Source organism: Hyla sarda, chromosome 4 (assembly GCF_029499605.1).
Source record: "Hyla sarda isolate aHylSar1 chromosome 4, aHylSar1.hap1, whole genome shotgun sequence".
In the NCBI taxonomy this organism is placed as follows: Eukaryota; Metazoa; Chordata; class Amphibia; order Anura; family Hylidae; genus Hyla; species Hyla sarda.
In genome coordinates this window covers 170858982-170884551 of record NC_079192.1, presented here as the reverse complement: position 1 = coordinate 170884551, position 25570 = coordinate 170858982, and the positions used below count along the sequence as shown (strand labels likewise).

The 25570-nt window shown below is 40.4% G+C and overlaps 1 protein-coding gene across 12 annotated transcripts in view; it reads right to left on the bottom strand.

The window, feature by feature from the left end:
- LINGO1 (leucine rich repeat and Ig domain containing 1) overlaps window positions 1–25570 on the bottom strand; it is a 490648-nt gene that overhangs the window by 371531 nt on the left and 93547 nt on the right. For all 12 annotated transcript variants that reach the window (XR_008892542.1, XR_008892541.1, XR_008892543.1 and 9 more), the window contains one exon: window positions 12538–12597. The gene's annotated coding sequence lies outside the window, so the exon portion shown is untranslated. The remainder of the gene's footprint in view (window positions 1–12537; window positions 12598–25570) is intronic.

Here is a 25570-nt window from a genome sequence, read left to right as displayed (position 1 = left end):
TATATATATATATATATATATATATATATTATTTATATATATATATATATATATATATATATATGGTATTTCTACCAGGGTTTAACATAACTATGCTTTTAAATGCGTTAAGGGTAAACACAGGTTTAACTACACGTTTAAAAGCATTGAGAGTGAACGCGGCATAGCCATTTAAGGCTAAGTTACATGTATTTTCTGGGTTTAAAGGGGTACTCCGGTGGAGAACATTTTTTTAATCAACTGGTGCCAGAAAGTTCAACAGATTTGTAAATTACTTCCATTAAAAAATCTTTATCCTTCTAGTATTTATTAGCTGCGATATACTACAGAAAAAGTTATTTTCTTTTAGGATTTCTTTTTTTTCTGTCCATGGGGCTCTCTGCTGACACCTCTGTCCGTATCAAGAACTGTCCAGAACAGGAGCAAATCCCTATAGCAAACCTAGGATGCTCTGGACAGTTCCTGATACAGACAGAGGTGTCAGCAGGGAGCACTGTAGACAGAAAAAAAAAAGAAATCCAAAAAACAAAAGAACTTTCTCTGTTATACATGGGGAGTATGTGCAGAGCATTGCACCCAAGTGTCTGTACATTCTGTTAGCGAACAGGATTGGACAAAAAATCATCGGAAGCGGGCTGGAGCAGGATTGAAAACCCAGTCCCGCGCAGGGCTCTACTGCATTGTGTAAAAGGAGAACAGCAGGCAAACTCCAGCAATCCTTCTTCCTCTCTGTGTAACATGTGCAGCATAAAACAAGAGAGGAAAGGGTTACAGAGCAGAGTGCAGTGATTAGCTGACAGCTCAGTGACACACAGTGAGGGAGGAAGTTTAGTCATGTACAGTGAGGGCAAAAGAGGGACACGCCCTCTTCCTGAGAGAAGATGGAAATTCAATGTGATCTGATATAAGCTGATTTTAAAAGAAATACAAAAGCTAGACACGTAAAAGTTATATGTACATGATCGGGATGAGTAACATATAACTTTTTATTTTTTTTCTGTGATACGCTTTAAAAACGATGAGAGTGAACACAGCATAGCCATTTACAGACAAATTATGAGTATTTTTGGGATTTAATTGAATATATGGGGGAGATTTTTTATGAACAAGTTTTATGGACAAGTTTTTAAAACTTGTGCAAAGGAAATGTTGACCAGTTGCATATAGCAACCAATCAGATTGCTTCTTTAATTTTTTAGAGGCCTTTTTAAATATCCCCAATAGTATTTTGAGCTTGGTTTAACCTAACTACGCATTTACACCCAGGTGGTGCATACCAAGTCACCATTAGTTTGCCAAAAAAGCCATCCCCACTATGAACAATTATGTGACAGAGAGGGTGGGCCACTCCATGCAGATGTTGATGTGCCAATACTTTTCATTTACGGCCTACTTAGTCAACATTCTGCAGAACGAGGCTCAACCACAACAAGGTCAGGAAGTAGTAATTATACCTTCACAGTTGCGCTGATCCAGACCAAACTTGTTGCCACTCCTGAGACCGACCAGCCAATCACAGCTCAGACCGGAAAGTATGAGATTACACTGTAGTTTCATATTCCGGGGAGCCGGCCGGCCTGCATCTATCACCGACCCGCTCACCACTGCAACTACAACTCCCAGCATATCCTCACTAAAAGGACATGCTGGGAGTTATAGTCCTGTAACAGCAAGCAGTGGGGTGGGAGATGTACAGGCGGCAAGATGAAGCTGACCAGCGGCGGAAGAAAGATAAGCGGCGGAAGAAACCTAAGTGGGGGGTTGCAGGAGAATACCGGGCAAGGGGGAGACGAGCTGGAGGGTGGGGGGATGAGCTGGAGGGGGGGGGGAGATGAGCTGGAGGGGGGGGGGGGAGATGAGCTAGGGGGGAGAGATGAGCTGGGGGGGAGGAGAGATGAGCTGGGGGGTGGGGGGGGAATAAGCTAGGGGGTAGGGAGGAGATGAGTTGGTGGGCGGGGGGTGCCTTCAGCTGTAGCTAAACTAATTCCCATTACGGGAGTAGTAGTTTAGCTACAGGGTGCCTCCAGCTTTTGCTAAACTACAACTCCCATCATGGAAGTTGCAGTTTAGAAACAGCAAGACTCCAGCTGTTGCTAAACTGGAGGCTCGCTGTTGCTAAATTACAAATGATGGGGGTTGTAGTTTAGCAACAGCTAGAGGCCTCTTGTTTGGAAATGCTGGTTTCTGGATGTTTTGCCAAAGGAAGGGGGCCATAAACATACAAACCAATTTCTGTGTTTTTTCTTCCCATTTGAGATCCGTGTATACAGAGGACTTTTTCGGATTTGGTGGATTACGTCAATGACCAGTATTTATTTATTTATTTTATTAAATATTAATAAAATGGCTAACGAGAGCTTGTGGGGAGTGTTTTTTGGAATAAAAGTTTTTTTAAAGTGTTGTTTTTTTTTACATTCAATATTTCTCTTCGTCCTACACCATTTAGAGATGTACGTACGGGGGAGATTTATCAAAACCTGTCTAGAGGAAAAGTTGTTGAGTTGCACAAAGCAACCAATCAGATCGCTTCTTTCATTTTTGAAAAGGTCTCTGCAAAATTAAAGAAGCGATCTGAAGTAATGTATTGCCAAGAAGACTAACTTATTGATTTGCAACATGAGAATATTCAATACGTTGTCTTTTCCTCTGCAACAAGCATCATCTTGTCCAAAGAATCATTAATGTTTTCTACTGTAATTAATGTGGCCAGTGGAGATGGGGTGGGACAATGCTGATGTGCTGTCAAGACTCTTCCTCCCCTCAGCATCTCATCTCTTCATGATGACTGTCTGACTGTAGGACATTGCATCCTTTCATCTCAGATGAGCTTTACTGCTCAAGTGTCCTAACCATGACTTTCTGATCTCACACATCACTATGTGAAAAATGGTTTACCAATGCCTTTGTGAGGATAAGTAGAAAATATATTAACAACCACATAAGGTAAAGAGCAATGCCTAAGTGCTTTGGAAGAGATGCCTAGATACCTCAGTGTATGTATAAATATCATGTGTATCTTCTCAGCATAAAGGACATTGCTGAAGGCTAAAGTGGAATATATACACAACATTTAATAACGTAAAATATTGGAAGATCAATATTTTTTTAAATCAACTGGTGCCAGAAAGTTAAACAGATTTGTAAATGACTTCTATTTAAAAATCTTAATCCTTCCAGTACTTATCAGCTGCTGTATGCTTTAGAGGAAGTTCTTTTCTTTTTGAATTTATTTTCTGTCTGATCACAGTGCTCTCTGCTGACACCTCTGTCCGTGTCAGGAACTGTTCGTGCACCTGCTCTAGACAGTTCCTGATATGGGCAGAGGTGTCAGCAGACAGAACTGTGGTCAGACAGAAAAGAAATTCAAAAAGAAAATAACTTCCTCTGTAGTATACAGCAGCTTATAAGTACTGGAAGGATTATTATTATTTTTTTTTTAATAGAAGTAATTTACAAATCTGTTTAACTTTCTGGTACCAGTTGATTTATTAAAAAAAAAAAATTCCACTGGAGTAACCCTTTAAACATCACGTTTACTTCATGTGCATATGTAATATTCATGTGATTCCACATAAGTTTTGATGCTGTCAGACTACTGTTTCCAGATCTAGATCCAATACCAAAGTTGCTCATACCATATCCCTAGCGCTAAGTGTTTAGACACTCTGTAAAATCAAGTAAGCTCAGTAATCTCTACTTACCACAGTAACACTTCACTGCAGTCAATTACCATTAAGCACTTACTGAATTTCTCCCAATAATGTAATCCAACATTAAAACACTATCCTCTGCTACACACACTGCAAGGAAAGTATTATATGTAAACCTATCATGAATAAGAGCAATAAATATATAATGCAAGATACATAAAAGAGCTCAAATATTAGTATGCAAGGTAAGCAACCACCAACAGATGTGCAACATCCACCACAGTGACTTTTATTAGGTAAGTGGAATCTCATAACCGAAGCCATGGACTGAAGTTCTTCATGAAAATGTCAATCCATAATGACACCTTACATTTATGTACACAAATGCTCATTGAACTATACTTACATTATCTTTTCTTCACTTCCATCTTTGCAGGTAGACACTATAATGCATAACGTACACTGGTTTGATACAAATTATTTGGGACAGGGACAATTGTCAGTGATGAAAATCTGTACAGCACTGTGGAATAAGTTGGTGCGTTATAAATAAAGGGACTATTGTTATTATTATTCGTATTATTATTGTATTATACAGATCTACAGTAGCAGGACAGTGCTTTCCCTGTCTGTAATATAGAGAAAGGCTACTTCAGTTCTTGGCTTGTGAGTACCACATGTCACCATTCTGTCTACATGCTGCTTAGGTCGTTTAAACCCCACCCAACTGCTGATATACCCAACCCACTCGTGGTTGGTCCCGCCTCTTTTCTGGACTACTGGCTGAGGTCAGTAATGCTTGCAAGGAGGCTGTACTGTAGTCTTAACCCTGTGCTTCAGAATTACATATAACTGACCATTTATAGTGTGTATACATTTCAGGACTACAACTCCTAGCATGAACATGATAGGTTTTGTAGCCCTACAACAGTTAAAAGATGCAGTACTTAGTTTATTTGATAATATAAGCGATCAACAAATACTGCAGTGGATGCAGATACCACCTGGCATAAAATTACAGAGACCCCCCCACTTGATTTATTCTCCTGGGGTCTCCACCAACCATAATCTGGACCTGACTACATGCACATGGCTGCCAAAATATTTTTAAGTTAGAGCCAAAAATGCCATGAAAAAAACCCAAAAAACTGTCATACAGAGTTCTATATTTCTCTATATTATTTGAAAATAAATAACTATATAGATTTCAATCAAAAACCCCAGCACTGAAAGGGAACAATGCTAATCACTGAGCCACTATGCTGCCCTACAGACACATACTTGTAGTAACACAGAGTGCGGTATTTTAATGCCTGGGTTAGAATAGGTGGGGCTACAGGAGGTGGGGAAGAGCTGGGTGTGGAGGAGGAAGCTTGCAAAGCTGATTGTATTTATCAGCCCTAGTGACGCCAGCAACCCAGATATGATGTCAACAGGAAGCTATGAAAATAAACAAACACGTCAAAAAAGAAGCAGCAGAGGATTCCCAAGGGTACAGAGACAAAAATAAATAACTAAATAAATAAAGGAAACAACTAAGGTAAAGGGAGGGCTTACAAACAATAATAGGCGGAGGCAAGAGAAATAAAAGTACGGAGCACTGAGCAGTTAATCATGAAGCAGGAAACTTTGTTATCTTCAACGGTACATCATATGCAGGGGAGCGGATTGCTGAGAACTTTGGGCAACGGACCGTATTGCGCGTCTGCGCTTCCGCGCAATACGGTCCGTTGCCCGAAGTCGTTCCCAGCAGTCCGCTCCCCTGCACATGATGTACCCATTGAAGATAACAAAGAGTTTCCTTCTTCAAGATTAACTGGTCAGTGCTCCGTACTTTTATTTCTCTTGATTCCGCCTATAGTTATACTTGCTATATTACATAGTATATACCGGGGGAAGCTATATACCGGGGGAAGCTACGGGATTTTTGCATACTGGAACACTAGCTGCTGAATGGCTCTATGCATGTGTCTGAGTAATATGAATAGAGAGGTGCTTTGACCTGCTACATTTCTATTAGAGACTGTGCTTACAAATAATATTCCATTCCAATAAGAAAAACAACTCCTTTAAATAAAAAAAAGCTAAATGCTCGCAGTCAATGTTCAGGTACATTGAATATGTAGCTCTAGAGAGTTGTCCAAATCTTTAAAAAAAATCTAAAAGAATAGAGTCAGATGACTATTACAGTAAAACCTTATTCAGCAGCTGAGAGCAGGACCTGGATTTGAGCATACAGGTTTCTTTGCTTGAGGTGAAAATTTGTTTGGAGTTAAGCCAGAAACCCAAGCATACTAAATTGAAGAAGCACTCCAAAATTTTTTTTTGTTTATATAGTGCAGCCTAGGTTAATATGAGATAATAATGTATAGGTTTTTGTGTATGTCTAGTGCTTATCAGTTTTAGATTATGTGGAATGCACGGATTTCTAAATCATAATTTCATCCCTGAAATGATTTTGTAAGGCTGGCTACATTTCCCATGAATCCTCTGCCTTTGCAGAAAGGGAGGGTGTCTCATCACTGTACTTCTCCTAATGAGATCACATGGTGATCTATTTACCAGGCTCTACACCAGCAGCCAGTAGCCTAAACTTCTAAGACTCATAAGTGTGTTGAGGTCAGTTCACCTTACATGATGTTTTGATGTGTTTTTGTTATTAAAAGTGCATTTTGTAGAGAAATATTACTTTTTTACAGCATTTTTCACACATTTTTACTGGGTTTTGGTTGTGTTTAAAAAAAAAAAAAAAAAAAGGAAACTTTTTTACTGTGATTTTAACAATACCAGTGAAATAGCACAATTTGTGCAGCGATTTAGGTAAAATCCCATCAAAACAGAAAACACATAGCAAAAATGCAACGTGTGAACCCGACCTCTAGAGATAGCAGCAGAATACAGATAGAGCTTGGAGGGGTATGGGAGCTGTCAAGAGGGATCTGATAAGTGATGTCATCCTGTAGGTCACAGGAAGTCAGCTGTCCCTGCAATGACCACTTCCTCTGACACACTAAACACTCAGCCAGGCTAACAACAACCCCATTGCAGAGCCTTTAAACTGCAGCCCTATAAATGTATCATATACAACACTTTCCCTAATCCTTTGTTTACACGGGCAATATGCATCAAATAACAATGATTTTATCGGCTGATTGTTGGTCCTTTTACATAGGGCAATCAGAAACAAGCATTTCTACAAAGCTCTGTAAAAGGGCCTCTACCCATTGAGTTGCACCCCATCTCCTTCCGTTTATGTGTTAGAAATAAGAGTTAAGAGAGGAAGACAAGACTACAAGATCTTACCAAATGTAAACGGCTTGTACTGTATGGCAGTGTTTTAAGAGAACCAAACATATGGAAGACACCACACTTCTAGAATACACAAGGATTAGTCCAGGAATGGAATACAGTACTTCAGGCCACCAATATGTATCGCTTATATCATTGTTTTCCTATGCAGGTTATTTAGATTTTAAATGGTTTTCCAGTTTGTATAAATACATTTCAATGACTACCGGTATATCGCCTTAAATAGTTTAGCACTACTTTTAACATCTCAATTAGCTGTGAGAGAAAGCATACATTCTCTTTTACATTCAGAAATGTAAAACCTCCAACAGACCAACAGTAATACTTCTTAACCAATAGGACCTTCTGTATTGGGTAAAAAATAAAAACATACTGCAAATGCAATTTTGTAGGTACACATTAGTTAATAAGTTCCCCTCAAAAGAGTATTAGAAAGTTGCATAGTTTTCACTGTATAGTGACTGAGATTTATTAACATGAAACTGACACATAAAGAGTTAAAACATGAAAAAAGTAACACAAACGATTCAAAGAAAAAAAGTTACGATAAATAAACATAAATAATGTTTATTCTACACACAGACATATTTTGTGTACTCAAAACCAAACGTGTTATTCCAGGAAAATGTAACTTAATGTTTATGGCTGCTACATGAAGAAAAAAAAAAAATTTTTTTTTTTTTATTAAAAATGGGTTAGTACATTTGGGGGAAAAAAGTTGTAAAAAAATGTAATAAACACACACACACATATAAATATATATATATATATATATATATATATATATATATATATATATCGCACATTTTCTTCACAGCTGCGGCTTGAGGTGGGGTGACAAAGTGTTCTGAAGTCATTTATTGTTTTTTGCTTATGTGTGCTAAAAAAAAAAAAATAGTATTCAAAAGTGATTTATTGTTTTTTGCTTATGGGAGCCAAATGTATCAACCCCCTGTGATAGTATGATAAATATGTCATACATAAGCAAAACCAAAAGCAAGAAATAAATGCCTACAGAACTCGCTTACCAAAGCAACGTTGATAAATATCTCCGATATATTCCCACCACTTAGTAAACATTTCAACCTTGAGAATCTACAATGCATATATTACTGGTCTTTGTTACCTTAACAAGAATCTAAATGTATAGACACCAGAGGACATACAATACAGTCATATATTATGCTGTTCTAGAACATTAAAGGAAATCTGTCACCAGTGTCACCTGCACTAACCTGTCGGTACCGACAGGTAGTGACACTGATGACAATGGTACTCACCTTGTCCCGGTCCATGGCAGGTATCTCCTGTAATCTTCTCCGGTACCTTTGCTCCGGGTACCGGCTTGGAGCACGAGTGGAGCTTAATGACGTAACTGCTGCTGTTCCCAGGACCCGGGACCCAGCAGAGAGCAACGTCACTAAGCTCCGCCCATGCCCCAAGGCGCTGCTGCTTTCTGCAGGGTCCCGGGCAGCAGCGGTTACATCATTAAGCTCCACCCGTGCCCTAAGCCAGTGCCGAGAGTGAAGATACCGGAGAAGATTACAGGAGATCCCTGCCACAGACCGGGACAAGGTAAGTACCATTGTCAACAGTGTCACCTGCACTACCTGTCAGTACCAACAGGTTAGTGCAGGTGACACTGGTGACAGATGTCCTTTAAGATAACAACAAATACATCCTTGACACTTGTATTTACAGTTGCTTGAAAAAAATAGATGAACCATTTAGAATTACCTGTACAGTGACCCCCCCCCCCCGACCTACGATGGCCCCGACATACGATAATTTCAACATGCGATGGCCTCTCAGAGGCCATCGCATGTTGAAGGCAGCATCAACATACGATGCTTTTGTATGTCGGGGCCATTGCATAAACGGCTATCCAGCAGCGCAGACTGCTTCAGCTGCTGCCGGATAGCCGTTTACGGTGCCACGTGTGCTCCTGTCATGGTCTCCTACCTGTCCTCTGGGCTCCGGAGCGTCCTCTTCGGGATTCCCTGCATCGCCGGCGCTCTCCTTCATCGTCATCACGTCACCACCCACGCTGTCCCATCATTCAATAGGAGCAGCATGCGTAGAGGCGTGATGGCGGCGACGGAGAGTGAGGATCCCGGGGAAGCAGAGATGTCCGAAGCGTTGGGGACGTGGCGACAGCGATTGAGGGCGACATCCAGGGTAGCGTGATGAGCGGTGACGGTCCAGAAGGGCAGGGACAAGTGAGTACAACCTCCTATTCTTTTCATTGCATGGATCCCTCAACATACGATGGTTTCAACAAACGATGGTTCATTTGGAACGGATTACCATGTTGAGGGACCACTGTATTTCTGCACTGACTAAAAAAGGGCCTGACTGTTACCTAAATTACATCAGATTAGGTAACATCTAAGTAAACTAATAAGACACAAACATATGCACTGTTATGTATTGTATTGGGCATATTGGGGGAGATTTATCAAAACCTTTTCAAAGGAAAAGTTGACCAGTTGCCCTTAGCAACCAGATTGCTTCTTTTATTTTTCAGAGGCCTTTTTAAACATTAAAGAAGTTAATTGGTTGCTATGGGCAACTGCTTCCTTTTCCACTGCACAGGTTTTTAAAGGCTCCCGCATTGAGTGCAGGGATAAAGGTGCCCTTATACTAACCACTGCCACCACAGATAACACTTGCGGTTTACCACTAGTTGCCAGGTGTCCCCTGGACTTAAAACTTAGAACAACAGAAGGCCCAGATGCTATTCAGCAAAATGTGAGCACTACCTGCAGCAATTACCCTTGTAAAAGTACTCTAAAAAGGTAAGTGAACCTACGTGTTAAGAACTATTCCAAAAGCTTAGATTGGAAATGAGGGTTTCACCATTGCTTTTCCTATTAATAGAAGCATTCAAAGCCTGTTTACTGACAAATTTCTGCTTCTTTAAAATGACTGGTTTGGGGTGTTTTTTCACAAATAAAGATAAGACCATGGACCATAGGCAATTGCTTCATAATTTTGCCAGTAAAGTGCAGCACTACCAGCAAAACTGGGAAGTCATTAGATAATGCATGTGGATGAGGTTCTGTCCGCATGCAGCAGTTGCGTCGTGAGAACTTGGCCTTACTGTCAACCATGCCTTGATGCATGCAGATGTCTTATAGAGATGCATGAAGCCAGAAATCGTCTAGGATGTACATCAATCCACAGTTATATAAATTTGTACACATGGAAAAAATGAAGGACTGTTCTACTCTCCTTGGACTAGGCATATTTTTTGTTAAAATCACGACAAGCACAGGTAATCCTGAAAGAGAGAAAGACCTTTAAAAGACTATATAAACTATAAAAAAAAAATACTCTGTTTATGTGCCCACTAGAAAAATACTGAACAAGAATAGACACTAAGGAAGCTCTGCAGTCCAAAAAAAAAACAGTGCAGCTTGTCTCAAATGTGTCCAAAACTACATGAATATTCCACAATGTATCTAGGAAAATGTTTAGTAGACAGATGAGAGAAAGGTAGAATTTTGCAGCACAAATGCACACTGCTGTTGGAGTACACTGCACACCAACATGAAAACCTCAACCTATGTGTGAAGCATGATGGAGGGAACATCCTGTTTGGGGGTTGCCTTTGCTATCCCATGGCCTATAGGAAGGCAGCACATGTATAGATCTATAAATTCTATAGGAGGACAGCAAATGTATAGATGTAAGGGCAGCAGTCCATAATCTAAAGCTGAAAAGACACTGGGTGATGCTTCAAGACAACATCTTCAAGTTCGGAAATAGTTGAAAAAGAAGATTTGTGTTTTGGAATGGCCAAGTTGGAGTCCTGGACTCAACCCTATTAAGATAGGCTTCTTTCACACTGTCAGGGGAGCCCGGGGAAATAGCGACGTCTTTTTCTCCCACTAGTCCCTTCAAAAAACAATGGGGCCTGACAGCCCCTATTATAGTAAATGGGAGCCATTGGGACCCATTGTTGCCCATTGCTCCCTGTCACATGAACGGCCGTTAAAATCACACAAAAAAAAGAGACTTTAATGGATGTTCTTGTCAGGGAGCAATGGCAGTGTGAAAGGGACCATACTATGGCGTGACCTGAAGAGGGTTGTACAGACAAGGCCCCCTAGAGATATTGAGGAATATTAAGGAACTGAATTTTATTTGTGAGGTGTAATGGTCCACATTTTCTTCTCAGCTCTGTATAAGTCTCGCTTGCATCTACAAATTTGAAATCTATACATTTGATTAATATGATTGTTGTTAAAGGCCAGACTACAAGGTATTAAATTGAAGGGTTCACTCACTTTTTCCCTTAAGTCTGAATGTATTAGCTCAATAAAATACATGAGCAGTGCAACTGTTTGTGTGCTTTTAGCTGAATTAGATTGTGTTTGTCTTTGTCTATAATTGTGACTTAGATAACAATCAGGCCACATTTTACTAGTAATCAATTAAGAAAATCAGGTCATTCCAAAGGGTTTACTTACTTTTTCTTGCAACTTTAGATATGATATCCATAAACACTAAAGCCAGCAGGATTTTACTTGAAAGGATAGTGTCATCAAAAAACGACCCATTGTTTACATCACATATTTATATTAACTATATTTTTAGAGATTTTTTGGTGATTTTTCTCCCTAATTTTGCATTTTACAATCTATATTTTAAAATAATCTGGAAATATTGCTTTTTTTATTCTGGCCACTAGGGATTAAACTAAGCCGAGATGTCATGTTCTGTACAGATCATTTCCTAGTAAAGCCTTTCTTCTAAGCACAGACAGGAGTACAGTGAAATGTAACCACAATATATAGATAACACTGGATCCACCACCATTCACAGCAGAGATCAGCATCCCCACTTCCTGGAGAGTGACATAATGCTTAGCATCTTCAATTCATCTAAATGGGACAGCTTCAGTCTATTGTTGTCTATGTCCATGGGTTCTGCTCTGCCTATAAAATGTCACTCATAGAAACTAACCCCATGTGTTCTCTGCCATGTCGCTGTAATTACATTACCAGATAATTCATGTTAGTAACCGATAACTTGATTTGTAAAGAATTTTGGGGGTTGGGGGTAGTAAACAGGAACCATTTTTACAAGCCAACTGCATGGCACAGAATGACAACATACACACTGGCATAACTACTTTCTATGTGACTAACTAGAACTAAGCGCCTACAACTTGCAGAACAAGAAATCCCACTCATTTTGAGGAATTATCAGCAATGAATAAATATTTGCCTCAGCTTACTTTACACAGCCAAATCTTTAAAGATACTTTTCTTCTTTGATTTTTCAGGAAGAAAATTATCCTGATTTGCTATTAATTTTGAAAATTGGATATTGCTTCTTTTTTAAGCACAACTCCTTTCCTTCTACCCTATTACGGTATATGGATGCCATGAAGGGGGGTCATTTTCTCAGCTGTTGTCTGGGGTGACAAGCTGACCACTGGGTTGGCTTCACCTAAAAGAGGGGTTGTCTTTAAGAGAAATTCCATTTAATTGTTGTTCCAAGTACAAGTTCAGCCTCACCCCCAGTTTATACTTCTCACAACTTTACAGCATAATAGAAAATGGCTTACCTGCCAAGCTGATGGCTCAGATCTGTGTCGCTCACGCAGAATTGACTACAGCTCTCCAATCTGCAACATCAAATAAATTATTTATGGTTAATCCGTGGTTAAACAATTTAATAGAAGCTGCCAGGCTAACATGCAATATTCTTGTAGGACATTGTTTATAATATTTGAATAGTTCCTGTCATATCAATTACAGCATACAATACCAAAGGGTATTCTTCAGTCCTTTATTTACTGTCACTTTTATGTCCAGTTATTGCAAGTATAATGGAAACAATGCATATAAAATTCCTGCACCTAAAACTTCTACAATAGGTAGTATCACTCACTTAAAGCGCTCAAATCCTCTATGGATGTCTACAATCCTGTCCTAAATTGGAATACTGAACATGATGTTCGGTTACATTTTATTTTTATTTTATGGGGAATTGGACAATTTTTGTTACAGCAGTATTTTACTGCAGGGTTCAAATGTGTGAATAATAATTTTTAAAATATCATTTACATGCAATGATTAACCCGTTCAGGACGCATGACGTAACGTTACGTCCCGACACCCTGGGTCTTAAGGACCAATGACGTACAGTTACGTCATGGGCAGTTCCGGTCCCCACCGGGCGGAGATCGGACCGGGATGCCTGCTGAAATCATTCAACAGGCATCCCGTGCAAATGCCCAGGCGGGTCATCAGACCCCCCCTCCCCCCCCCATGTCGGCGATCGCGGCAAATCGCAAGTGAATTCACACTTGCGATTTGCGCGATTCCGGGTCATTCCGGGTCTATAGTGACCCGGTGACCCGGAATGTAAGGGGGATCGCGGGTGTCTAAGACACCCAGGATCCCCCTGAAGCGATAGGAGTGAGGTGGCACGGGTTCCACCCCTCCTATCCCTGCTATTGGTGGTCTAGACGCGACCACCAATAGCAGATCGGGGGCGGGGAGGTTTACTTTCGTTTTCCCCGTCCTGCCCTCCCACAATAGGCGGGGCAGGACGGGGAAACGATGGGGACCAGCGTCGAAGATCCACTTACCGATCCGGGCGGGCGACGGAGGCTGCGGGCGACGGAGATCGGCGGGCGGTGATGACGTGCGGCTGGATCCGACGGAAGCTGGTGAGTTGCCTAGCAACATCTAGAGGGTACAGTTTGAGACCATTATACAGTGGTCTCTAACTGTAGCCCTCCAGATGTTGCAAAACTACAACTCCCAGCATGCCCAGACAGCTGTTTGGGCATGCTGGAATATGTAGTTTTGCAACAGCTGGAGGGCTACAGTTTGAGACCAGTATATAGTGGTCCCTAAACTGTAGCCCTCCAGATCTTGCAAAACTACAACTCCTAGCATGCCCAAACAACTGTTTGCTGTCAGGGCATGCTGGGAATTGTAGTTTTGCAACAGCTGGAGGACCACAGTTTGGAGATCACTTTGCAGTGTTCTCTAACACTGTAGCCTTCCAGATGTTGCAAAACTGCAAATCACAGCATGTCTAAACAGCAATCAGCTGTCTCGGCATGCTGGGAGTTGTAGTTGTGTACCTCCAGCTATTGCATAACTACATCTCCCAGCATGCCCTTCAGCGATCAGTACATGCTGGGAGTTGTAGTTTTGCAACAGCTGGAGGCAGACTGGTTGGAAAATACTGAGTTAGGTAACAGAACCTAACTGAAGGTTTTCCAACCAGTGTGTCTCCAGCTGTTGCAAAAGTACAACTCCCATCATGCACGGTCTGTAAGTACATGCTGGGAGTTGTAGTTTTGAAACAGCTGGAGGTTTGCCCACCCATGTGAACGTACAGGGTACATTCACACGGGCAGGCTTACAGTAAGTTTCCTGCTTCAAGTTTGGGCTGCGGCAAATTTTTCTCCGCAGCTCAAACTCCTAGCGGGAAACTCACCGTAACACGTCAGTGCGAATGTACCCTAAAAACACTACACTACACTACCACATAATAAAGAGTAAAACACAACATATACACCCCTTACACTGCCCCCCCCCCCCAATAAAAATTAAAACCGTATTGTATGGCGTTGTTTCCAAAACGGAGCCTCCAGCCCCTGTTGCAAAATAACAACTCCCAGCATTTCCGGACAGCCACTGACTGTCCAGGCATGCTGGGAATTTAGCAACAGCTGGAGGCACCCTGTTTGGGAATCACTGGTGTAGAATACCCCTATGTCCACCCCTATGCGATCCCTAATTTAGTCCTCAAATGCGCATGGAGCTCTCTCACTTTGGAGCCCAGTCGTATTTCAAGGAAACAGTTTAGGGCCACATATGGGGTATCTCCGTACTCGGGAGAAATTGCACTACAAATTTTGGGGGGCTTTTTCTCCTTTTACCCCTTATGAAAAGGAAAAGTTGGGGCTACACCAGCTTGTTAGTGTAAAAAAATAAAAAATTTTACACTAACATGCTGGTGTTGCCCTATACTTTTTATTTTCACAAGCGTTAAAAGGAAAAAAAGACCCCCAAAATTTGTAACGCAATTTCTCCTGAGTATGGAAATACCCCATATGTGGGCGTAAAATGCTCTCCGGGTGCACAACAAGGCTCAGGAGTGAGAGCGCACTATGTACATTTGAGGCCTAAATTGGTGATTTGCACAGGGGTGGCTGATTTTACAGCGGTTCTGACATAAACGCCAAAAAATAAATACACACATGTGATCCCATTTTGGAGACTACACCCCTCACATAATGTAATAAGGGGTACAGTGAGCATTTATGCCCCACAGGTGTCTGACAGATTTTTGCAACAGTGGTCCGTGAAAATGAAAAATTAAATTTTTCATTTGCACAGCCCACTGTTCCAAAGATCTGTCAAACGCCAGTGGGGTGTAAATACTCACTGCACCCCTTATTAAATTCTGTGAGGAGTGTAGTTTTCAAATAGGGTCACATGTGGGGGGGTTCACTGTTCTGGCACCATGGAAGGCTTTGTAAACACTGACTTCCATTCCAAACTATTTTTTTCCCAAAAGCTCAATGGCCCTCCTCTTCTGAGCATTGTAGTGCGCCAGCAGAGCACTTGACGTCCACACATGGGGTATTTCCATACTCAGAAGAGATGGGGTTACAAATTTTGGGGGGTCTTTTCTGCTATTAACCCTTGCAAAAATGTGAAATTTGGGGAGAAGCACACATTTTAGTGAAAAAAATATATATTTTTTTTACATATGCAAAAGTCATGCACCATAGGGGCTTCCTAAATGCGACATGCCCCCCGAGCAAAATTTGCTCTCAAAAAGCCAAATATGACTCCTTCTCTTCTGAGCATTGTAGTTCGCCCATAGTGCACTTCAGGTCAACTTATGGGGTACCTCCATACTCAGAAGAGATGGGGTTACAAATTATTTTCTGCTATTAACCCTTGCAAAAATGTGAAATTTGGGGGGAAACACACATTTTAGTGAAATTTTTTTTTTACATATGCAAAAGTCGTGAAACCCCTGTGGGGTATTAAGGCTCATTTAATTCCTTGTTACATTCCTCAAGGGGTCTAGTTTCCAAAATGGTATGGCATGTGTTTTTTTTTTTTTTTTGCTGTTCTGGCACCATAGGGGCTTCCTAAAGGCAACATGCCCCCCAAAAACCATTTCAGAAAAACGTACTCTCCAAAATCCACTTGTCGCTCCTTTGCTTCTGAGCCCTCTACTGCGCCCGCTGAACAATTTACATAGACATATGAGGTATGTGCTTACTCGAGAGAAATTGGGCTACAAACATAAGTATACATTTTTTCCTTTTACCCCTTGTAAAAATTCAAAAATTGGGTCTACAAGAACATGCGAGTGTAAAAAATGAAGATTGTGAATTTTCTCCTTCACTTTGCTGCTATTCCTGTGAAATACCTAAAGGGTTAAAATGCTGACTGAATGTCATTATGAATACTTTAGGGGGTGCAGTTTTTATAATGGGGTCATTTGTGGGGTATTTCTAATATGAAGACCCTTCAAATCTACTTCAAACCTGAACTGGTCCCTGAAAAATAGTGAGTTTGAAAATTTTGTGAAAAATTGGAAAATTGATGCTGAACTTTGAAGCCCTCTGGTGTCTTCCAAAAGTAAAAACATGTCAACTTTATGATGCAAGCATAAAGTGGACATATTGTATATGAGAATCAAAAAAAAATTTTATTTCAAAGTTAGAAAAATACAAAATTTTCTAATTTTTCATCAAATTTGGGGATTTTTCACCAAGAAAGGATGCAAGTTACCACAAAATGTTACCACTATGTTAAAGTAGAATATGTCACGAAAAAACAATCTCGGAATCAGAATGAAAGGTAAAAGTATCCCAGAGTTATTAATGCTTAAAGTGACAGTGGTCAGATGTGCAAAAAATTGCCGGGTCCTACAGTGAAAATTGGCTGGGTCCTTAAAGGGTTAAAAACTACTTATTTTTCAGTGCATGCTTAAAACCATAGTTTAACCTATTGGTAGCAATTACGCAAAAGTTAAATCACATTTAAAACACATCCACCGGTTTGTAAAGTTGCTCTAGCCGTCCACTTTTACATATGGTCTTACAATGATGTAGTAGTATATAGTCTTTCAGGTCTCCATTGGTGTCCCATGTATCGGTAGCATAAGATAGAGGGGGAGATGGTGATCTAGAGGACATACAGTTTTAATGATTTTATTTAGCATTTTAATCTAGAGGATATACAGTTTTAATGATTTTAGTTTCATTGTAATTGTATGGACCTACAGAGTAAAGATAATGGCCCTGATTTACTATTGTAAACCCGACATGTTTTATTGGGTTGTGCGCCAGATTCTGGCGCATTGCGACAGACTCTGTCTTATTGCACCAGAATTCTGCCTCATTGTGCCAAAATTCTGTCTCATTGTGGCAGAAATGAAAAAAACCTGACCAACACTCCATTTTACTGAGAAAAAGGGGCGTGACCATCAGGAAAGGGGACATGGTCACAGAAAAAGGGGCGTGACCCCGACATAAAAACAAATAAATAAATAAACATATTTACTAAGGTTTACACAGAAAATGTAGTGACAGAAAACCCGACAGATCAGAGCATGTGTAAAAAAGTAAAATGTAGGCAAAACCTCAGTAAATACAGTGGGAACAAAATTGTAGGGAATGAAAACCCACAAAGAAAACTAAACTCAACTCTTAGTAAGTCAACCCCTCCGCATTAAATAAGCCATCACATGGGTCTGTTGGCTCAAAATTAAAAGAGTTATGGCTATTAAAAGGTGAGCAGGAAAAAACGAACACTTACTCCTATTGCTCTCTTCCATGCGGCTGTGCTGCACCACAGAGCAACGCAGCAACACTGGAGAGTGTGCAGACTGCACTATACCAGGCCAGGCACATAAAATGCAGAGGAGGAATTAAGCTCATTTCTTCCCATTTCATATCCAATCCCCTCAATTTTATATTCAGTCAATGAACATGATATTGGGAGGGGGTAGGCTATATGAATAAGGGAATTAGACATGACATGGGGGGGATTTCACTATTTGTTTGTTATATTTGTTTGTTATATCGCAATTGCATATCAAAATCGCAATATTTAGTTCCATAACCAAAATTGCACATTTTCCCCAAATTGTGCAGCCCTATCAAGCAATAGAGAGAAAATGTTAATTTACTGCCTCATCTTATCTTTTGTGCAGGCCTTAAAATCCTAGTGTTGGCTATACACCACCCAATGGAAATAAGAAATGTGTGGCCCACAAGGACGAAAATAAAGGGCTGCACTAATAAAGTAATTCTGTACTAAACAAAAACATTATATGTGCTTACAGAGAGTTGTAGGCCATGTGATGCAGCTCTTGGGTTTTTATTCAGTTCTTTGAGCATTAAGCGGTTTGACCTTGGACTGAATTTGCTGGGACTTAATAATTACCTAATCTTGTAGATTTCATTAGTTATACCTTAATGTTGGTTTAGCATTTGGAAAAAATGACTACATGAAAATCTCATGTTTTTGTACTTTATTTTCCTTATGAATATAATATTAACTTATAATAGCTATACAATATGGTCAGAAAAGTTTAGTCTTTCAGAATGTCTAGCTGTGGTGACCTAGATAAAAATTCACATTATAAGTTGACCATGGCAGGGGAAATTACAAAAGCAATCAGAAACATCTTATGTTAACATGAATTCTTCTTTCTAAATAAAGTGTTTCAGTATGTTTAACCCCTTTACTCCTTAGGCTGTTTTGACCTTAAAGGGGTACTCCCCCCCTAGACATCTTATCCCCTATCCAAAGGATAGGGGATAAGATGTCTGATCGCGGGGGTCCCGCCGCTGGGGACCCCCGCAATATAGCATGCGGCACCCACCTGTTTCTTGTCCAGAAGCGCTGGAGGGTCTGGGATAAGTGTCTAGAGGTGGAGTACCCCTTTAATGACCAAATTTTCTAAATCTGACATGCGTCCACTTATTTGGTAATAACTTTGGAACGCTTTCACTTATGAAAGCAATTCTGAGACATTTTTTTCATGACATATTATACATTAGTGGTACATTTTGATTGATATATTTAGTGTTTAAAAAAAAAAACTATTGCAAAAAAAAAGAAAAATTAGCATTTTTATAGATTTGATATTTTCTGCTCGTACGATATTAGTCATGCTGTACCAAATTAATGATTAATTCACATCTACAATATGTCTACTTTATGTTCCTATTATTTGATAAGCATCCTTTACTTTTTTAGAATGTTAGAGGGTTTATAAGTTTAGTAGCAATTTTCCCGATTTTCAAGAAAATAGCAAAATCTAATTTTTCAGGGACCAGTTCAGCTCTGAAGTGGAATTGAGGGGCTTTTATGTTAGGCTGGGTTCACACTACGTTTTTCAACTACGGTTCCCGCATACGTTTTCTATCAAAAACCGTATGGGGAAAAAAACGGATGGAACAGTATGGGAAAAAGTAAACAGTATGCGTTTTTAAACAGTATACTGTTTTTAAAAGTGCACACAGTTCCACCCACGGTTTTGACTCCGGTTTAAAAACCGTACTGCAACCACATACGTTTTTTTTTTAACATGGACGTCAATGGGAAACGCACATGTAGACGGTTCCATACGGGAAAAACGTATACGTTTTTACTTTGCACATGCGCATTTGAATTCTAAAGTCCCAACCCAAGACCCCTCCCATTAAAAATGGACAAAATTTTCCAAAACTTTTTTTTTTCTATAAAACCGGACGGAACAGTATGCACTTTTAAAAACAGTATACTGTTTAAAAACGCATACGGTTTACTTTTTTCCATACTGTTCCATCCGTTTTTTTCCCATGCGGTTTTTGATAGAAAACATATGCGGGAACCGTAGTTGAAAAACGTAGTGTGAACCCAGCCTTAGGCACCCCTTAAAGTATTCAGAATGACATTAAAGAAGTTTGTTACCCCTTTAGGCTTTTCACAGAAATAAAAGCAAAGTGGAGGCGGAATTTTAAAGTTACATTTTTTTGTAGATTTTTCATTTTAATCCATATTTTTTCTGTAAGGCTGGGTTCACACTACGTTTTGTCCCATACGGGAGCGCATACGGCAGGGGGGAGCTAAAAGCTCGCGCTCCCGTATGTGACCGTATGCGCTCCCGTATGTCATTCATTTCAATGAGCCGACCGGAGTGAAACGTTCGGTCCGGTCGGCTCATTTTTGCGCCGTATGCGCTTTTACAACCGGACCTAAAACCGTGGTTGACCACAGTTTTAGGTCCGGTTGTAAAAGCGCATACGGCGCAAAAATGAGCCGACCGGACCGAACGTTTCACTCCGGTCGGCTCATTGAAATGAATGACATACGGGAGCGCATACGGTCACATACGGGAGCGCGAGCTTTTAGCTCCCCCCTGCCGTATGCGCTCCCGTATGGGACAAAACGTAGTGTGAACCCAGCCTAACACAGTAAGTGTTGACAAAGAAATAAAACTCAAGATTTATTCCCCGATTTCTGACGTACTTAGAAATATCCCATATGTGGCCTTTGTGCGCTACGTGTCTCTCACACAGGCCTCAGACATGAAGGCATGCTGTGTGGATATTGGGGCATCCTTTTAGTTTAGGATATTTTGTTGGCATCATATAAAATTACAGGGGCCTTGGGGTGCAAAAATATTTTTGGGAGATAAGATGACTCTTTCATTGGTGCCATGTGACACTCTGATCGTTTTTTATTTGATTTTTTTATGAGGTAGTATACATAAAAAAATCTATTCTGGGGTTATTTTTAATTTTTTAGGTGGTTCGTCGTGCGGTTTAAATGACATGTTAACTTTACACTGCAGGTTGATACGATTACGGCGATGCCAAATTTATATACTTTTTTATATTTTAGTCCATTTATGGCATAAAAACTATTTAAAAAAAAAATCATGTTTGTAAGTCGCAGGATTCTGTGAGCTGCAACTTTTCTATTTTTTGACTGACCCAATTGTGTGAGAATTCTTTTTTTGCGGGACATGTTGATGTATTTGGGGGGGGGACTATTTTTGGGGGTGTATTATACACATATATAATTTATTTTATTATTTTTATTATTTTTTCACATTTTTTTTCTTTTATCTTTTTGCATTTTTATTACACTTTTTTAATGTTTCCAGCTTTCTTCACACTTTTTTTTACTATTATTCCCATAATTCAATGGAGTACACATCTGTACTCCATTGAATTATGCCTATGTATGTCAGTACCTTAGGTAGGGACTGATTGTTCATGTTGCCATGACAACGGAAGCCAGTGTTAGGCCTCCGGTTGCCATGGCAACCATCAGCACTCTGCTTTCACTTTGCAGAGTGCTGATCAGGAGCTCCCTCCCTCTGTCACTCGAAGGGTACGTTCAGACGAGCGGATTTTCGCTGCATATTTCGCTGCGGATTCGCTGGTGAAGGGGCGCTCTATGCTGTCTATACATGTGCCTGCTTGTAGCGGCTATATCCGCTATGAGCAGACACACTGCGATGTGCGAGTCGCAGTATACTCGCACATCGCGGGAGCTCTCTGCCTAGCTCAGAGCAGGGAGAGTGGCCGCGAGTACGCCGCACACATCGCTGCAGTGTGTCTGCTCCTTGCGGTGTATTGCTGCTACGAGCAGGCACATATAAAGACAGCATAGAGTGGGCCTTCACCAGCGGATCCGCAGTGTAAAATACGCTGTAAATCCGCTCGTGTGAACATACCCGAACTCCGATGGGGCCCCCTTCACCACCGATCGCTTCACACAGTGAAGCGACGGAGGAGAGGGGGAAAGAGGAAACCCGTAACAGATCCCTGCTATTGGTCCGTCTGTACTGACAGACCAATAGCAGCGATCGTTGACTGGTTACCCTTGTGATTGGTCCCTGGCCCACTTCAGGGAGGCTCGGCTGTGCAGCACAGCTGAGCTTACTAAATTGTCACATCGCCGAGTTTAAAGTTATCAGGTACATATACATGGTGATGCGGGAAGTCATCGCTAATCATCGCGTACATGTACCTGATTTTGCGTAAAGGGGTTAAATGTTAAGAATTCACTATGATTATATGCACTGAAGAAAAGGCTAACATTAGACAAAATAACATTTCTCCTTCTAGGAAGATGCACTGAACGTCCTCAGTGATGCCTAGCTATAAAATGGTCAGAAATATAAATATGTATGTCATAAAATACCATAGAATACTAAAATGCAATGCAGTGCTATATTCACTCTCCTGTCATATTAATGAACAGAGTTTGTCAGTTTGTCAGAGCAAGTACACAGAAAAAGACCGTCCACTAAAAAAACAAGCAATAAGCAGATCAAGAGAAATTACGCTAATTTGAGCTTTATAAACCCAATTTGCATACATCTTTATTAATTCTATTTCTTAAACACTGTTGATCTATTTTATTTTGAACGACTTTCTTTTCTATTTGATAAATATTGAAACAAGCGTACAAATGAACAGGCTTGAATTGCAACAAATGATAAAATAGGATCTATCATGAAGACAGACCAAATGGAGGTATCTACTAGATGCCCACATGGAAACAAGTCTAAACTTATACACAATCAACATATTAGCAATGAGTTGTCTGGCCGGCAGGGGAGATCACTAGGTCACAACTAAATACCCTTATTGGAAAGGATCAAGTGGCATAACCCTGTATCTGAATAAAGTGCCCGTTTTTCTATTACACACCAATGGCCACTTTTACTAAGCAGTTCAACAACAACACACACACAAACTCATTATGACTCTGCAGTATGGCACCCATGGAGGTGTATGGTTTCTACTGTACTTCTGTATGTCTCCATAGTTCATAGTTTTTTCTTTAGGATTTAAATAATTATTGCACACTTCATTGAAAGCCATATTTTGAAGCTATGCTTCCCATGAAGACCTGGTTTAGTAATGGTATAAATGTGCAGCACAGATTAAATGTCTGTCAATTTCCTGGCCGTACAGTGCTAAATGTAACAAAATGTCATTTGTTCTTTGGAAGGTAAAGTTAGTTTTGCAAATTTAGATTTGAGTGACAGAACAGTTGGCTGCTGTTCCACACCTAAATTATACCTGGCATTGTGCAATTGTATTTCATGTATTCTTAACTTAGAGAGTTTTATTTTATTATAAGGCTAATGCAAATGATTGTATTCTGACAATCTCTGCCCAAAAAGGTTGTTCTTGATCTCACAGGGCAGGATCCAGTTCCATCCTTTGTGCTAAATATATGGCTGCTATATCAAGCATATGTACATGCATTGTGTCAGTGTCATTTATAAAAACTTTTGACATGTCGTCCAAACATATCAAAAGTTTAGATTGCACTGTGTTTAACTCTTGAGACCTGCTCCAATGCTTCACTCCCAGCTGAGAATTAAATCCACTTATTTAACTGCATCAAAGGGGTATTCCAGGATTTCTGAATGTAAGAAAGGGGAAGTAAAGTCAGTCTAGTTACTAATATACACCACTTACCTGTGTTTGGTGGCTGGTATCAAATTTCTTTGTCTTTCTTTTCCCTAGAAGTACATTTTTTGCAGCCTTCAAAATTAGTGTTGTCTCAGCTTGTTGTGTGGCCCGAGACAATACATCTCAAGTCAGGTGCTGAAAGGAGGCTTGGCTGCTTTTTCTGTTGTGTGTGAAGTCATGCCCCTGAGGACTTTACCAGCGCACATGTGTATGCATTCATCATCATGCAGATTCACAGCTTGTGTGTCAGGTTAAGCTTTGCTGCAATGGGTGGTGTGACCGATTTGTGGGAGGGAAATAAGTCTCCTCCTACCTTGAAACAAAGGATCCTGGAGATTGTAGTCTGAGGGAGGTCACAGAAACAGGAAGTACCCAGTTCCCAAAAACGAGCTAGCAGCATGATGGGGGACACAGGACACAGCCATTTACCCCAAACACAGACAGATCCGTGGTAAGCATTACTGTATGACACTTAATTACTAAACAGGAATTGTATATGAAAAGAGAAAAAAATAGAGAAACCGATGCGCATCTAAGCGTAGTAGCAGTTATAACAAGAGTATACAGCCAATGGGTGTGTACAATAGAAAGGGTTGCTCACCTTTCTGTGTTGTACCATGGGCACAACACCATTTAGCGCTTGCTTCCCACACTCGGGGGATAAAATGGAGGAGTGCAGCCTGCACTATTCGCGTTCCAGCAGAGGTGGACGGTCAAAATCGTAGAAAAAGCAGTGGATCCAAGTAATCCCATCAATGGACGTGCTTTGGTCGGCGCTCTCGTCCGTGGATCAGCAGGGTGAAATTCAAATAACCGCTAGGACATGGATAACTTGTATAAGAACCAGGGAGATTTATTCTTCCAGCATGCAAAATGTACAGAACGACACGTTTCGAGGGGCGGGGACCCCCTCTTCGTCAGGCCTGACGAAGAGGGGGTTCACACCCCTCGAAACATGTCGTTCTGTACATTTTACATGGTGGAAGAATAAATCTTACTAGTTCTTATACAAGTTATCCGTGTCCTAGCAGTTATTTGAATTTTACCCTGCTGATCTACGGAGGAGAGCGCCGACCAAAGCACTTCCATTGATGGGATTACTTGGATCCACTGCTGTTTCTACTTAATTACTAAAGTCACTTTAAAGTGGATAATCCCTTTAATCCATGGAGTGAAGGAGTCAGATTGAGTGTCTGGCTGGGGAGTGGAGAGTGTGCTGCAGCACACTTCAGCTGGCTGTTACTCAGGACTAAGACCCAGAACGATCTAAACTTTTGACCGGCCTGAATGATGAGTCAAACATTTTTATGAAATACACTAGTGCTTTAAAAGTAATGTTTCTAGGAAAGAATACCATCATAATACATGCAGGTTCAAATGAAAAAAAACACAGCATATGGACCCATAAAATCCAATAAGCAACAAACCATGAATTCATACCACACAGAGCTTTAACACGGCTAAGTGCACAAGGTGTAAAAGTTGAGAAAACTGTGAAATCCAGAAGTAATTGGTTAATCCCAGCAGTCAACAGCACCTGAGCAGAAAAGACTCCATAAATTATGTATCTGCAGTCATTTTTACTTCAAGTGTTAGTCCACGCCTGTCTGAAATAAACAGAACACTGCGGTCAGGTTTTCCTATGACCATATCTGAATTAATTGCACCCAGCTACCAAGCTTCTTAAGGAATAGGGCAAACCACTGCCGAAGCAAGTAGGAAAACCATAAGCACCAACAGAAGTAGAGTAGAAAACCATGACCAATCATCTCCTCTTCTGCATAATAAGAGATTATTTCCTAACATTTCTGGTACATTTCTCAAGAGTGTGAGGAGAATGCCTTTTTTTGAAGGAAAAAATAACTGCTCCATAAAACCACATGGCATACTATTTTGGAAACAACACCCCTCAAGGAACGTAACAAGGGGTGGATGTGTAAATTATTATTTTTCACTAAAATGCTGGTTTTCTCCCAGATTTTACATTTTTACAAGGGGTAATAGGAGAAAATGCCCCCAAAAAGTTGTAACCCCATCTCTTCTGAGTATGAAAATACCCCATGTGTGGACGTCAAGTGCACTGCAGGCACACTGGAAAGCAAATTTTGCTGAAATG